Source organism: Gobius niger (genome assembly GCF_951799975.1).
Source record: "Gobius niger genome assembly, chromosome: 14".
Lineage (NCBI taxonomy): Eukaryota > Metazoa > Chordata > Actinopteri > Gobiiformes > Gobiidae > Gobius > Gobius niger.
The window spans coordinates 6,002,783-6,017,086 of NC_136865.1; the positions used below are offsets into that span (position 1 = coordinate 6,002,783).

Sequence of the window (14,304 nt, forward strand, 5' to 3'; positions counted from 1 at the left end):
ACAATTTCTCATCATTTATAATCAACAGCTTTTTTAAACGCTAAAGCTGCGTGGCCAAAGTTCAACATGTTCGTTCTCACGTCCGAGTTTCAGCTCGTCTGATACAATCTTTGCGGCGTCTCCAACACAATCCGGTGTTTACCCAGTTTCTAAATACACACAAAGTCACGCCCGACTGCACGCTCCCAAATCTCCCTAAACAAGCCGGTTTGAACCTAAAAGTTTACGCTTTTAAATGTACCAATACTGCAGCTTAAACATGGAGAGGCTTCTTCGTGGCTTCAACTGAACCATTCTGCAAAAAAAGCGGAAATCACCAATTTCTCTCGAAGCTTGGGCTGCCGACTTGTGTCCCTCGTTCTCGCGACGGGTCACATTTGATCATCAACATACTTTCTGCGTTCATACACTATGGTTTTTAAAACGGTCCTGAGAATAGATAAAGTCCCTGTGACGTCGCTGTCAGACATGTTCCATGGAGGACGTACGCTGACTGTGAGCTGACAGCGTCACCTGTACCGGTGTGTTCTCCTGCTCCGCACACAACCTCTGTTTGAACGTCTGACGAACCACCTTCTCCTGTTTTCATCTTCATCATGGGAACGTAGGTGGATCAGTAAATCGAGAGCTTTGCCCCCAGACTCAGCTCCCTCTTCACCACGACAGTCCGACACAGCGACCGCATCACTGCTGACGCCGCACCGATCCATCTATCGATCTCACGCTCCATCCGTCCCTCACTCGTGAACAAGACCCCGAGACACTTGAACTCCTCCACTTGAGGCAAGGACTCCCCACCGACCTGAAGGGGGAGGCACTTTTTTCCGCTGGAGAACCATGGCCTCAGATTACAGTACTTTACAATACAATGCTCTGCCCAGTTACAAATTTTATTCACAAAAATCAAAAGGTGGAAAAGTATTTTTAAAACAAGACTGTCATGTTTTTGATGATCCATCTAGTAATAATCTGATTAAGAAAAGTATCTGTGCAGTAAATATCCCTTTAACTCCATTAATTCGAGAACATGTATTTAATTTCATTATCTTTTATTAATACCTAAGGTCAACTTAATTTGCATCGATTAAAAAGTGACTTTTAGTTAAAAATTAAAAAAAAATAACCTGGCCATCACAGTTTAACGTGCATGATATTAGTTTGTTCAGTTTGGTTGAACTTCTGTCTAAATGTAAAAACCTTTGGGTTTTATTTGATGAAATAATTAGCTTTGTGAAAGTATCCTGAGCTAAATCCCAAATAACATGGTTCTCAACTGTTATGGGATCAGGACCCACCATTAACCCGAATTAACAAGCCATGACCTAAATAAGATATAAGATTCAAACCCAGAAGAAACTCTGAATCTGTAAAATGCTGTATTTTTCCACATAGAACTCGGCTACAATCGTTTCAAAAGATTAAGATACCTTTTCAGTTCATAAACACTGAAAGTAGCTTCTGCAAACGCCACATTTCCATCTAAACCAGAACATGTGGAACCTGGTTGAGTCAAAGACTGAACTAAAAACTCACCAACTGATGGAAAAACCTTAGAAACCTGTTCACCCGACAAAGTCAAGCTACAAAAGGTACAAGTTCAAATGTAAAACGTTTATTTATTTGACAAAGGAGGTCAGAAGGGGGGCAGGTTGGGGGTGTGGTGGGGGCAGGGGGAGGAGGAGACTCTACCTTCGGAACAGCCAGGGGTGGAAGAGCCGTCTCCTCTGATGAATGTGGGATCACCCAGGGCGGGGCAGAGCAGAGTGTGTCCTGATGGAGGGAGAGACAAACAGCTTCCTGTAAGAAACAACAACAAGATTATTGAACAGCAAACAAACAGTAAACAAACAGAGACCGACAAATGTCTTCTTCTAAAACACTCAAGAGGCACCAAGAGCCCCCACACCTGCAGCACAAAGGAGGCGTCACAAGAGGCGCTGCAGGGAACAAGGAAGGGACCAAGGAGAAGGTATCCGGGCAAGACTCACAGCTAAGCCTCACGTGCCTTCTATAGTGTTCTGGCTAATGAATGTTCTGAGGAGAATGAGACGGATAAACAGCTAAACTCTTCTCAGAGATGGTGAACGATTGTTATGGAGCGGAGGGAGCTGCGGAGGATGAAGAGGAAGGAGGAGGTGGAGCTGACTAGTGCTGGACACCACGCTCTGGAGGAGGCGGTGCACCGTTTCAGAGGATCAGAGGCGCAGGTGCTACGGTTTCCCTGAAGAACTGGCTGTGGTCAGGTTGGCGGCTCAGGACGAACAAACAACACGACTTCAAATAAAGCACTAACTTACGAACTTCTACTTTATTAATCCTCAGTGTCGCTGGGGCGACCTGTAAGAGGAGTGAGCTGCCAGCGTGGGCCGGCGCTCGGGGACCCATCTCCATGATGTGGAGCCATGGGGTCAGAAACACCTGGCTGGAGGATTCACCTATTGTACATGTTTTTAGTGGTAGGGGAAACCGGAGTACCCGGAGGAAACCTACGCAGACACGGGGAGAACATGCAAACTCCACACAGAAAGGCCGCGTCCCTGGTGGGAATCGAACCCGGACCTTCTAGCTGTGAAGCACGAGCTCTAACCGCTGTGCCACCGTGCCGCCCAACAGGAACGAATAACACAACTTCAAATAAAGCACTAACTTACTAACTAACTTACTTACTAACTTACTTACTAAAACACAGCACAGCAAACCAACTATTTACAAACTATTTACAGATATATACACTCTACTGGGAGAAGTCCTCAGCAGAAAAAGGAGATATTTCTAAAAAGTACGTCGAGACCTCTTAACCTGAGGCTCAACGTCTTCGTCCTCCCGAAAGCGCTTACGAGAGGAGCGAGGAGAGGGGGAGGACGGAAGAGAGGAAAAGGGGGAAGAAGGAGGGGAGGGGGAGGACGGACAAGAGGAAAAGGGGGAGAAAGAGGGAGAGGGGGAGGACGGACAAGAGGGAAAGGGGGAAGATGGGGGAGAGGGAGAGGACGGACAAGAGGAAAGGGGGGAAGAAGAGGGAGAGGGGGAGGACGGACAAGAGGAAAAGGGGGAGAAAGAGGGAGAGGGAGAGGACGGACAAGAGGGAAAGGGGGAAGATGGGGGAGAGGGGGAGGACGGACAAGAGGAAAGGGGGGAAGAAGAGGGAGAGGGGGAGGACGGACAAGAGGGAAAGGGGGAAGATGGGGGAGAGGGAGAGGACGGACAAGAGGAAAAGGGGGAAGAAGGAGGGAGAGGGGGAGGACGGACAAGAGGAAAAGGGGGAGAAAGAGGGAGAGGGGGAGGACGGACAAGAGGAAAAGGGGGATAAAGAGGGAGAGGGGGAGGACGGACAAGAGGGAAAGGGGGAAGATGGGGGAGAGGGAGAGGGGGAGGACGGACAAGTGGGAAGGGGGGAGGAAGGGGGAGAGGGGGAGGACGGACGAGAGGGAATGGGGGAGGAAGGGGGAGAGGGGGAGGACGGACAAGAGGAAACAGGGGAAGAAGGAGGAGAGGGGGAGCGAGGGGAAAAGGGGAAAAAGGCAGACCCAGCAGATCGGGTCAGGACAGAAGGGCCAGCAGGGGCAGAGAGGGCCCCTGGAGGAAAGACCCGAGAAGGGAGGATAGGGATCGGGCGCACAGCAGCAGGAGGAGAGGGGGGGAAAGGCAAAGCAACAACGAGGGGATCCCCGTAGTTGAAGAAGTAAAGGTCAGGAAGCTCCTCCAGGGAAGAAGAGGGAGGGGAAGCAAGAGGAGAGGCAGGAGGAGAGACAGGAAGAAGGGGCGAAAGAGAAGACAGGATGAGGTCCGGAAAGGACTCAGAAAAGGTGGGAAGAGGAAAGGGGATGATGTCCTCATGAACTAAGGACAAGGCAAAGTAAGGGGTGACAAAAGCGTGGGAGAAATAGTTCTCCGAAAGAGAAAAACCTGCAGAAGGCGGGGAAGAAGGCGGGGAAGAAGGCGGGGAAGAAGGCGGGGAAGAAGGCGGGGAAGAAGGCGGGGAAGAAGGCGGGGAAGAAGGCGGAGAAGAAGGCAGGGAAGAAGGCGGGGAAGAAGGCGGGGAAGAAGGCGGAGGCGGACCGGGGGCGGGGCCAGGGTCAGCGCCGACGGGGAGGACCGCAGGAGGAGGAGGGTCCACAGGCAGCAGCCAGGGGGCGTCTCCTAAACACAGAAAAACATGAGTTGTACTTTTCAACTTACAAACTTAGTCCCATTAAACTGGCTTAGTTCTGCAACTATTTAGAAAAGTATTTCAAGTAGGTTTCTATGTACATGTTATATTATTATTCTTTTTTTTTTATTATTATTTTTTTGCCTTTAGTCATTTTACCTCATCTTTTCATTTATGTGTTTAAGAATTGTCCTAAGCTGGACACTGTAGGAACTGTCAGTGAGTGGACAGTCCTGTTCCTTGTGTCTGAGCTGGTGTCAAAGTCTCCAAACTCACTGCTGCTTCAAAATACTAAATCATTTGACGTCTGTACAAGGCCTGCAGTAACTTCATGTTATACTGTGCATTTGAAAGTAAACATTCCAAAGCCGGCGCCATTTTGTTTAGACATGTCGCTACTAAACATGTGACATTCAACAACGTCCAGCACACAAAATCCAAACAAATTCCCACATTTTCTTTGCTACTTTGTTAGTTTGTGCCCTCTCCTTTCAGATTTTGAACTTTTATCCAGGTTTTATAGCGACATTTTGAAGCAATCGTCGAATGAACTGTCTGCTATCGTTTTGTCTGCTAACCAAACTAGCTTTTGCTTGTTAGCCCCACAGTTGCCTTTTAAAACATGTTTTTCTCTGTCAAGTTATGAAATATAACTGTACATTTGTACATAATTTGATAATTTGCTACATTTGACTGGTTTTCAGCAGGTTTTTGGTTTCATTGTCCAAAGAAAACGTTAACGTTAGCTTAGTGTTAATGTCCGTTTGCACGTATCACACCTAACAACGGCCTCGCTAAAACAGACTTTTGAGGACAAATGTCTTTCACAAACTAGTCATTCAACAATAGCTACTAATAAGTAAGGATTTAGGGAAACTTACCTCCAACCTGCAGGTCCTGGAGGTCGGGAGGGAGGTCCAACGGAGGCATCTTCAAAGTTTTCCAGACGTTTTCACAAACCTGGCAAGATATGAAACATGTGTTTGTTAAAGTGCTTTTAAATTGCCGACAGATGAATGTGGAGACACTATTTAAAGCAGAACATGCTAAATGATACGCACCAGTTCAGTCGCAGTAGCAGTCGAAGTGAGAACTGACCCTTGGAACTGTGAGCCTTATATAGTGCTAACACACGGCAACCACGACGGCAACCACGACGGCAACCACGACGGGCGCATTATTTGATTTACAATATATATTTCATCATAAACTAATGGAGATTTTAAAAGGTAAAATACTGGAGTTCACACTAATACATTAGGAGTTGGACACTTAACATTTGGACAGCTGATCTTTTCTGCACTTTTTATGTTGTTTCTGCACTTTTTTTAATTCAATTATACATTTGCACGATTATTTAAGACCAGAACAAATTAAGCTCAACAACTTTATATTAACAAGAATAGAATGATTATTATTATTTATGATTCTATTATAATTTATATCATTATTAATAATAACTAAGCCACTGTACATACTTGCATTATGCTATGACACTAGATGTTTTTGTCCTGGCCAGTCATATACACTTCATTCTCTTTATATTTGAAATATATAATCTTCAGTTTAGAATAGATTTAGATTAGATTAGTCAGGCGCGTCAGGATAAGGAGAAGCCGTCCTCTGTCCATGGTGCTGATATAGTCTAAATAAACTTGATATATTTCATTCTTTATGAATGTTCATTAAACCTCTCATTTCAATATTCAGTACTTTTCAAAATATGTGAAATGGGCTGTAACTTTTTACCATAAGTATATTTTTGTCAAATTGTTATAACTCAATGCTTTTATTTTATCGAATTTTCCATAGTCAGTATTTGTGAGTTTGGAACTGACCAACACAACTCGGTTTTGGGGCGTTTTGAGCGGGACAGAGCTTGTGAAAGTGTCGTCTCCAAAAGTTTCCAACAATGTGCAACACATGGAAATCTGATCATGTTTAGAGAAGATGTGGCAAATTGAATTGAGGAACTGGAAATATGTCAAAGAGAGGAATCGGCCTCTAAACCTTTGGGCTGTTCTCACCTCTCGGAGTGACAATAAGGCTCATTTATATCTCATTTAGAAAAGCCATACCGCTGTAAAGCTCCCCGTGTCGAGTCATGTGTGTGGGGTTTCAGAGTTCACTCACTCAAACATAAACTTTGTATAAAACTGACTTTTTTGCGTGGCATTTATTCACTAAAGAATATGTCAACAACGCAAACCAAAGCAGCGGTGCCTCCTTTGCTCCTGCAGCTTTTTCTAACCCTGAAGCTGCCGTGGCCAAAGTGTGGTCCTGTCTGGGGAGCAAAGCGGCGTCTCGCTGTCGCTGCTTTTCTCTCAAGGCTCTTTATGAGGAAGCGGCGCCACATAATCCGTGATTAATAAATCCACTTCCGAACATGTTGGTTGTAGCGTCCACGGTTCAGCTCGTCTGGTTCAGTCTTTGCGGCGTCTCCAACACGCTTCCCTAGCATGTAGATAAACACAGACAAAGTCACGCCTCTACTGCACGCTCACAAACCTCCCAAAACAAGCCGGTTTCATTCATTCATTCTCTTTTCTTCATTTATTTCATGCAAGGGCACAGAAAGTACAGTATACAGTAAACATGATGATCCATTTCTACCTGAAAGGAAGTGGGAAGAAGATAACTTATTTAATCCCACCCTAGTTCCCCATCCTGAGATTAATACATTCAGCTTCACTGTTACTTTGCTCAAGGATTATTATACAAATGTTTTATCATGGTGGCGCTACCACAGGTAACAATAACTATTACATTTGGAACCTAAAAGTTTACGCTTTCAAATATGCCAATACTGCTAGCTTAAACATGGAGAAGCTTCAACTTGTGTCCCTGGTTCTTGCGACGGGGCACATATGTCTACGGTAAAAACACAGACCCACTCTAAAGACTAAAGGAAGGCCTCAAAGAAATCACATAAATACTTTCTCTGATTATTTGTGTCTTGTTGTGACCAGAGCCTCCATAACCAGTCTTTAAAGGATCTGTATCATGCTATTTTAGCCATTCTAAAGTTAAGTATAGGCATTTAAATGAATGATTGTACCTCTACCGCTACTGAGCACTCATTTTTGTGATAAATATAAGTGTTTTCTGGAGGTATTTTTCATACCCGGAAGACACAACGTTTCGATTCAGTTAACTCCGCCCCCTCTCTCCGCACATACTTTACCGTAATATAAATAAACAGCAATAAGTGAAGATACCTCACAATGCAGTTATAAGGAGTTGACGTCTGCAACACAGCTTCATAAATGGCTAACACACATGCTAATATGCTAACACACAAGCTAATACACGTTGGGATTGACTCACCCTCTGGTCCATCGCTGTTTACATTATGGGACTCGCGTTGGTTATAAAAGTTAATCCACTTTGATTCAGGCAAAGGTTCACCAAACATCCATCAGAGACAGTCACAGAAAAACAATATTTTGGTGATAGTTGTAGAAAAACAACTTCTGACGGGAGTGGCCTCTTTAGGAAGGTTGAACCATAGACTGTATATAGTCCTGTCCACGTAGCCAAACGCGCTTCTTTTTCTCTGTGACATTATCGTTAGGTAAGAATAAAGAACAGATGTGTCCAGTTATAACGAGCTCCATCTTCACAGCTGCAGCGCAAACATGACTGATCTGTTCAGACGCTCAGGGGATGTGTTTGTTTTGGCCTCAGCTGACCTGGAAGCACCTCGGGCACATCCTTTCTTTTTCTTTTTTTCCCTTTTCCTTTATTTATTTATTTCTTACAACAGAGATAATGAAAAGGCTGGTTTACAAATTAAAATCGGGCCGTAAGCATAGAATTAAGACATTACATTACAGACGTCGAGCACTTCCGTTCCGCTGTGACGACACAACTGAACACTCAGTCGTTCACCAGGAGAGGGCGGAGCCTCAGAGAGCAGGATTCAGGAGGATTACTGAGAGCTGCGTGAATGAAGCCACAAACCACTCTGGGGGTGTTTTTGATAAGGAAATAGCATAACAACATGGCTAACAGCTCCAAAAAGTCGATTTTGCATGATATAGGACCTTTAAAGCTCCTATAACAGTCAAAACTATCTTTGTTGAGCCTTTACTCTGCCAAGGTCACGCACTCTAATATTCCGTGGCACAGCTGCTGCCATTGTTTCACCGAGCTTCTGCAATGCCAAATAACCGTGCTGCTGAACCTTGACCCCAGATGCGGAACAGTAAGTTAAATCCAGGGGCAGAATGCACCTGGCGTGGCGCTTTGTTTCATCGGCACACGTTGCGTTCAGTGAAGTAGCGTTTAAGTGCGCCCTCTCCAACGGCCCGGCGCTCCCGTGGGAATGCCGTCGTTATATTATCAGGATGAATCATGCTCTTCTTTGCGAATTGTGATTTCCTCGTTACCCCCGCCCGCCCTCTCCCCACGAGCCCTCACTGAGCGCACTGTATGAGACATTATTAATGCAGGAGTTTATCAAGCGCCTGCTCAATATTTCAGCGGGGTCATGGCGGCGCACACCTCCCGGCATAACAGGAGCGCATGAGTCAAATATATGATTGCGCTGGACAGGAGAACAAAACCTAGCTGGGAGCCCATTTGGCCCGCTTTGGGTTGAAAAGAGGAATGTCCAGAGAACGTGAACGCTCCGCACAGAAACGCAACGGCGTGCTGGGCAATCGGGAGGGTCAGGACGCTTCCCGCTGGGCCGTCAGAAGAGAATGTCGATTCATAACGGGCTCTCACAGTCGGGCTGTTAGAGGCGATATACAGGCAGGTATTAACATGGAGTATTGTTTGCAAACGCCGGAAGATACATTATTTATAAAGCTACGTGTTTACTTGTGGTTTTCATGGAAATGTAGCAAATAATGAGTGAGGTACTGAGAGAGAGATCCTACTGTGTGCTTTCCAAACAAGAGCGCTTGTGTAATGAAATGGGTAAAAAAGGGGCCAAAAAGCCAGGTTAAGAACAAGAATGGCATTTGCAACCCTTGTGTAAAAACTGGACAAATAAGATATTTTGTAAAATAAATGATTAATGCCCACGCACTGCGGTGAACTCGCGGTGAAAGTTCCATCGTTCACCGGTTTTCCAGATGAGCTGAACCGCTGCCAGTGAGTGGAGCTGTTTCCCCCTGTTGTGCTCGGTAGCTGAGCGGGGGTCGGTCCATAAACGGATAGTCCCGAGCTGATGGGTGATTAGGCCCCAGGACACCACTGCAGAACGGCCCCCACAAATATGTAAAATGACCATGTAGTTAAAGTAGACATGAAGCTTATAAACCTGCTTTTTTATGTTTTCAAACTTAAAGTGATAGTCTGGAAGTTTAATTTTTATTTTTTAATAATAATTCAACACTTGGGCTTGCAATTTCATGTAACGTAAGTAGGGATGGGTACCGTTCGTTTTTTTTCGATACCAAGTACTTTAATGATACCTGCTTTTCGGTTCCGGTGCCTTAACGGTACTTTTTTCGATACCAATGTTATTTTAATTCAATAAAAATGACGTGTATAAAAAAGTATAGTTCAGGAAAAAATCCTAAAACAGCACAGCAGAAGCTACACAGGAGCAGCAGCGTCGCCTATGACTTTGTGTTTTGAGCACAATTTCCACTTAAGCAGTAATAAAAAGAAAGAAAGGACGCTATTACCTCTTAAGCTGCAGAGACAGGACAGATCCACATCAGGACATGGTTTTCTTTCAGCTAAACTTTTCTAAACACACTGCGCTGTTCGACGAAGCGAAAGCAACTTCACACTCAAAGATCCTTATATGGTGTGAGCGCTCACTCTGCCACTAACAATTTACCAAAACTGGACCAACAATGTCTAATACAGAGTGAGCGCTCACTTTCAACAAACAACAAACAATCTTTGATATTCCTGTCGCTGCAGCTGCTGTAAAGTTGTAAACAAGAGCACGTAAGCTCCGCCTCCGGGTCTGTCGCTAAAGGTAAAGACGTCTTTCTTGTTGTCACTGCTCTTTTTTGCTTTTCAATTTGACTAAAAGCTCAAGTTTCTTATTCAGTCCTGGTTTAGTCCTGGTTCATAACTGATTTTGTTTAGCTCTGGGTTTTACAACCGGTGTAGTCTACGTCCTGTCTCAGTCCTGACGCAGACCGCGGCTCTGTCATCTCTATTACAAAAGTTTAGCAAGTTTTGCTTCGCTAAAAGTTACATCTATAAAATATATCTTTGCTTCGCTCCATTTGCGCTGAAGCCGCTCAGTATCTGCACACACGTTCATGTAGCTTTTTTGAGACTCACTGCGGGTCACATATTGACGTCTGGAGAGAAAAAGAACCGAAAGTTGGCACCGAAAGAATTAAAAAATTTCGATACCGCCCCCGACCGGAGCTTTTCGGTCGGTTCCAAGTAGGAACCGTTTAACGGTGCCCATCCCTAAACGTAAGTAATATTGAATAATAGTATTATTTCTATTTAAGTCCCTTCCTTCGCTGAATCCCCAGGCTATCACTTTGACCAATGAGACGAGCTTTCCTGTGAACCGGCCTGTCAGGTCCAATCAGGAGAAAAGGGGGATTTTTAACGAAAATAATAATAATACATTATATTTATATTGCACTTTACATTTCAACGAAACCTCAAAGTGCTACAACAGAAGAATAAAATCAGATAAAAACAATTCACATAACAAAATAAAGCAGCAAACAAACAAATTAGTCCAAAATGTCTTCGAGTGTTGGTAAGAAACCACACAGGTTTTTGTGGCATACATTTTCATATGTTTTTTGAGCTTTGAGCTTTGATTGAGAGGTCCAGGAGTAATGTGGTGGCTTGTTGCTGCCCCGCCCGCCTCATGGGGCGGAGTTTCCAGACTTTTTGTCCTTTTTGGAAAAATCCCCTACAGAACGTAGGAGGAGATTGAGCTCCATCATGGATTATCTCTAAAATCAAATTATTAACGTAGTCTATTGTAGGTCTATCAATATGTCTATGGTAAAAACACAGACCCACTCTAAAGACTAAGGCAAGGCATCCAAGAAGTCACATAAATACTTCTCTGTGATTATTTGTGTTTTGTTGTGACCAGAGCCTTTATAACCAGCCTTTAAAGGTCCGATAACACTCACAATCAGCTTTGTTGAGCCTTTACGCTGCCTAAGTTGCCACGAAAAAAAGATCACGCATTCTATTAATCCGTAGAACAGCTGCGCCGGGAGGGGAGGGGGAGGGGCTTGAACTTTTCATTTTGAAACTTTGTTCCTGCTCTCCTCGTTTTGCAAACTGGGAGTGGCTGTCTGGTCCCACCAGGAGGGGAGAAACTGGATTGTTTACTTCCAAAATTTCACTCTGACTTTCTCCTCACTTTGTAATCTTCCAGACCATCACTTTAAAGGAGTGCTAAGCTTTAGGCTTTCTTCACAAAGTAAAAACACTCGCCATAGCTTCAGCGCAGCCACACGAGCTGCATGGACTTTTTTTCCTCTCTCTCTTTATTGAAACAGCTGCACGGCGAAGGGGAGCAAGAGGAGTGGGAGGGGCTTAAGGGGAGATTGCAAGGAAATCAGGAAGTGAAACTGTTGTATATGAATATTGCAGTTTTTTGAAGACAGTGGTACCAAAAATAGGCTCATTTTTAGAATGGAGGGTTTGTATGTGTGAAGTGAAGACATGTGGTTCCTCACTTGGATAACTCTCCTTCATTATTAGCAGCTGCAGCCTCCCGCTGCTTGGTTAATGGAAATAGAATGCGCTGGAACGTGGCGAGGCGGCGGGGACGTCGGTCTGACAGATCCGAGAGCGAGCCCGCCCTCTGTAGCTCATATGAGTTTCTTAAAGATTAGCCGTTCAGAGCGCTCGCAACTATTCCGCGACGATGAAATGTTTTATCGATTCAGAAACGTCAAAAATCAATACGCTCTTAGCTTTTAAGAGAATGGGCATGAAAAAAAAAAAAGCTGGAGACTGGAGCGCGGGAGTTTTGTTGAAAGATAAAATGATCCAAATGAAACTTTTTTCCTTGCCTTTCTTATTTACTCATATCTTTTTCCAAACACGTAGCTCTCAGTAATCCTGCTTATTTAGTCTGTCACCCTCTTACGCACTCAAATTGCAAGCTTCACGGTATACACATCTTTTTGATCATCGCCTGCTGAAAAAGAGAAGTGGGTAAGTGCTAGCGGACACGGTTTTCGCTTGATATCATTTATTTTCCACTCTGAAGTAAGAAGTTAATTGAGGAGCTCTGTGATTTTTCTTAATTTCTCGTTTCCGTCAGACCAATCTAAACATTACACTGTGACCAAATATCACATTCAAAGTGACAGTGACTTTTTACCGTTTTACAATGTTGTCTCTCTCATCAAAAACAGAGCTGGAGTTGTGTTTTGAAACACCTGCGCATCTTTGAGTGATCTTCGAATCTTCTCGAGTGGCTGTTCTTTGCACCGCAGCGGCCAGTGCTCCCAAAAAGCTCCTCCTGAAGTGCTAGGTATCAAGGAAATGCTTTCCTCACCTCTCCATCTCTTGTTTTTAAATAGTCAAAGTCCAAGGACGACTGAGAAACATCCTGTTAAAGTCTTCAATCCGAGAACCAGGCTGTTTAAATGCACACGCCATAAAAAGTGATCGATCTGCAGCAACACGCGGTGTTTCAAAACGTGTCAACAATGTTGTCTTTGAAAATTGACTTGAAACAGAGATATTGAGGCATTTGCCTCTTCCCATAACGTTATTGTCGGACAAGAGAGGAGAGCGGAGGAGAGAGGAGTTGATCATAAAGGAGAGTGTTGCATAAAACCACAGAAAAAATCTGTGATTTTGATCAAAACTAGCCTCTGTTTAGCTTAGATTTGTCAGGAACCGAGGCACGTAGAATAAATCTGAGCCACAGCTTGTGTCCATAGCTATACCATAGAATACACTGTGGTGCTCAAAAATCATGAAAAAGGGTCTGGATTGTTGGCACTCTACAGCTAAATCCCAAAAACAGCGCGGCACTCAATGTGTTATTGAATATATAGGTTCGGTCCACATCCAAATCCTAGACAGGAAACAGTGTGATCCAAAGTGTTGCAGTGTCGGCCTTGAAAAGATTTTGAAAGGACTGGGAGTCCCGCACTAAAGGCGTGGACTTAGCACATGCAGTGACAGAAAGATCGCAGGGGCCAAACTCACAAAAGAAAGCCCACGTTCAAACAAGGGAGACCGCGCTAATCCACTCACGTATTGCCTAAAACCTCTCCGCTCTGGAGTTTTCTTCGGGCTTAAAAGCTGGCCACGGATAAATCTGGAGCACTGATGTGACACGGAGACAAGAAGGTTCTTGTACCACACACCAAGGTGTCTGTAGTTTAAAAAAGAAAAATCCTGGATGAAAGTCAATAAAGGATATTCCATCTGTGTTGTGAGTGAAGTGCTCCTGTCATTATTACAGTTCTAATGCTCGCTTAACGCTAATGGAGTCACGGGAAACAGCTGCGCCGAAATGTCACTACTTACTGCAGGCTATTAACTTTATGTCTAAACACACTACAATCCGCTCCGAATGCGGCGGAGGCATTTTACCGAGCACTCGTACAGAGAATGCCGTTATGTTCAAAGGGTCTGTTTTCATACACAAGGTCGTACGGTCCTTCAGTTTGTTGACTTACTTGGCGATGAGCGTTGAAGGCGTCACGAGGAGCTGTCTGGTCCTCCGAGCCGGAGAGAAACAAGTCGCATTTTCACTTTTCTGGTTCTCAGCCTCCATGAAATCAAAAGGGTGAATGTCAGCGGCAATGTTTCAAGCACAAAGAAATCAAATATCTAGCCAAATTAGATCACTTGCTTCCAGAATGGTAGCTTTCTGACTTGCCTTTGGGCATCCCAGCATTGATATTTCACATTTTATAATCAAAATCAATGTGTGTGTAAGACAGTTTATGAGCTCTCGTTGCTTGGAACACCTTAAGCCAGCACCAGAGAAAAGTACAGCAGCCAAAAACAAGATCGAAGCCGCCATGTTTAGCTAATGCCAATATATTGATGATGCCGTGCTTTGTGTCCAGGGCGTTTTATAACCGGGAACACAGGCATGTTTGTGAGAACAGAGGAAAGACTGGCTGTGCGTGTCAAAAGCAGTCAAAGAGGTATGGAGGCACTCCGTAGTTGCAAAAATTTAAAATCCTTCATTCTTGCATGGACAAAAAGATTAAAAAACG

General features: G+C 44.3%; 1 protein-coding gene across 1 annotated transcript in view; it reads left to right on the top strand.

Moving 5' to 3' along the window:
- gabbr1b (gamma-aminobutyric acid (GABA) B receptor, 1b) overlaps nt 1-14,304 on the top strand; it is a 247,609-nt gene that overhangs the window by 161,488 nt on the left and 71,817 nt on the right. The window lies entirely within an intron of this gene.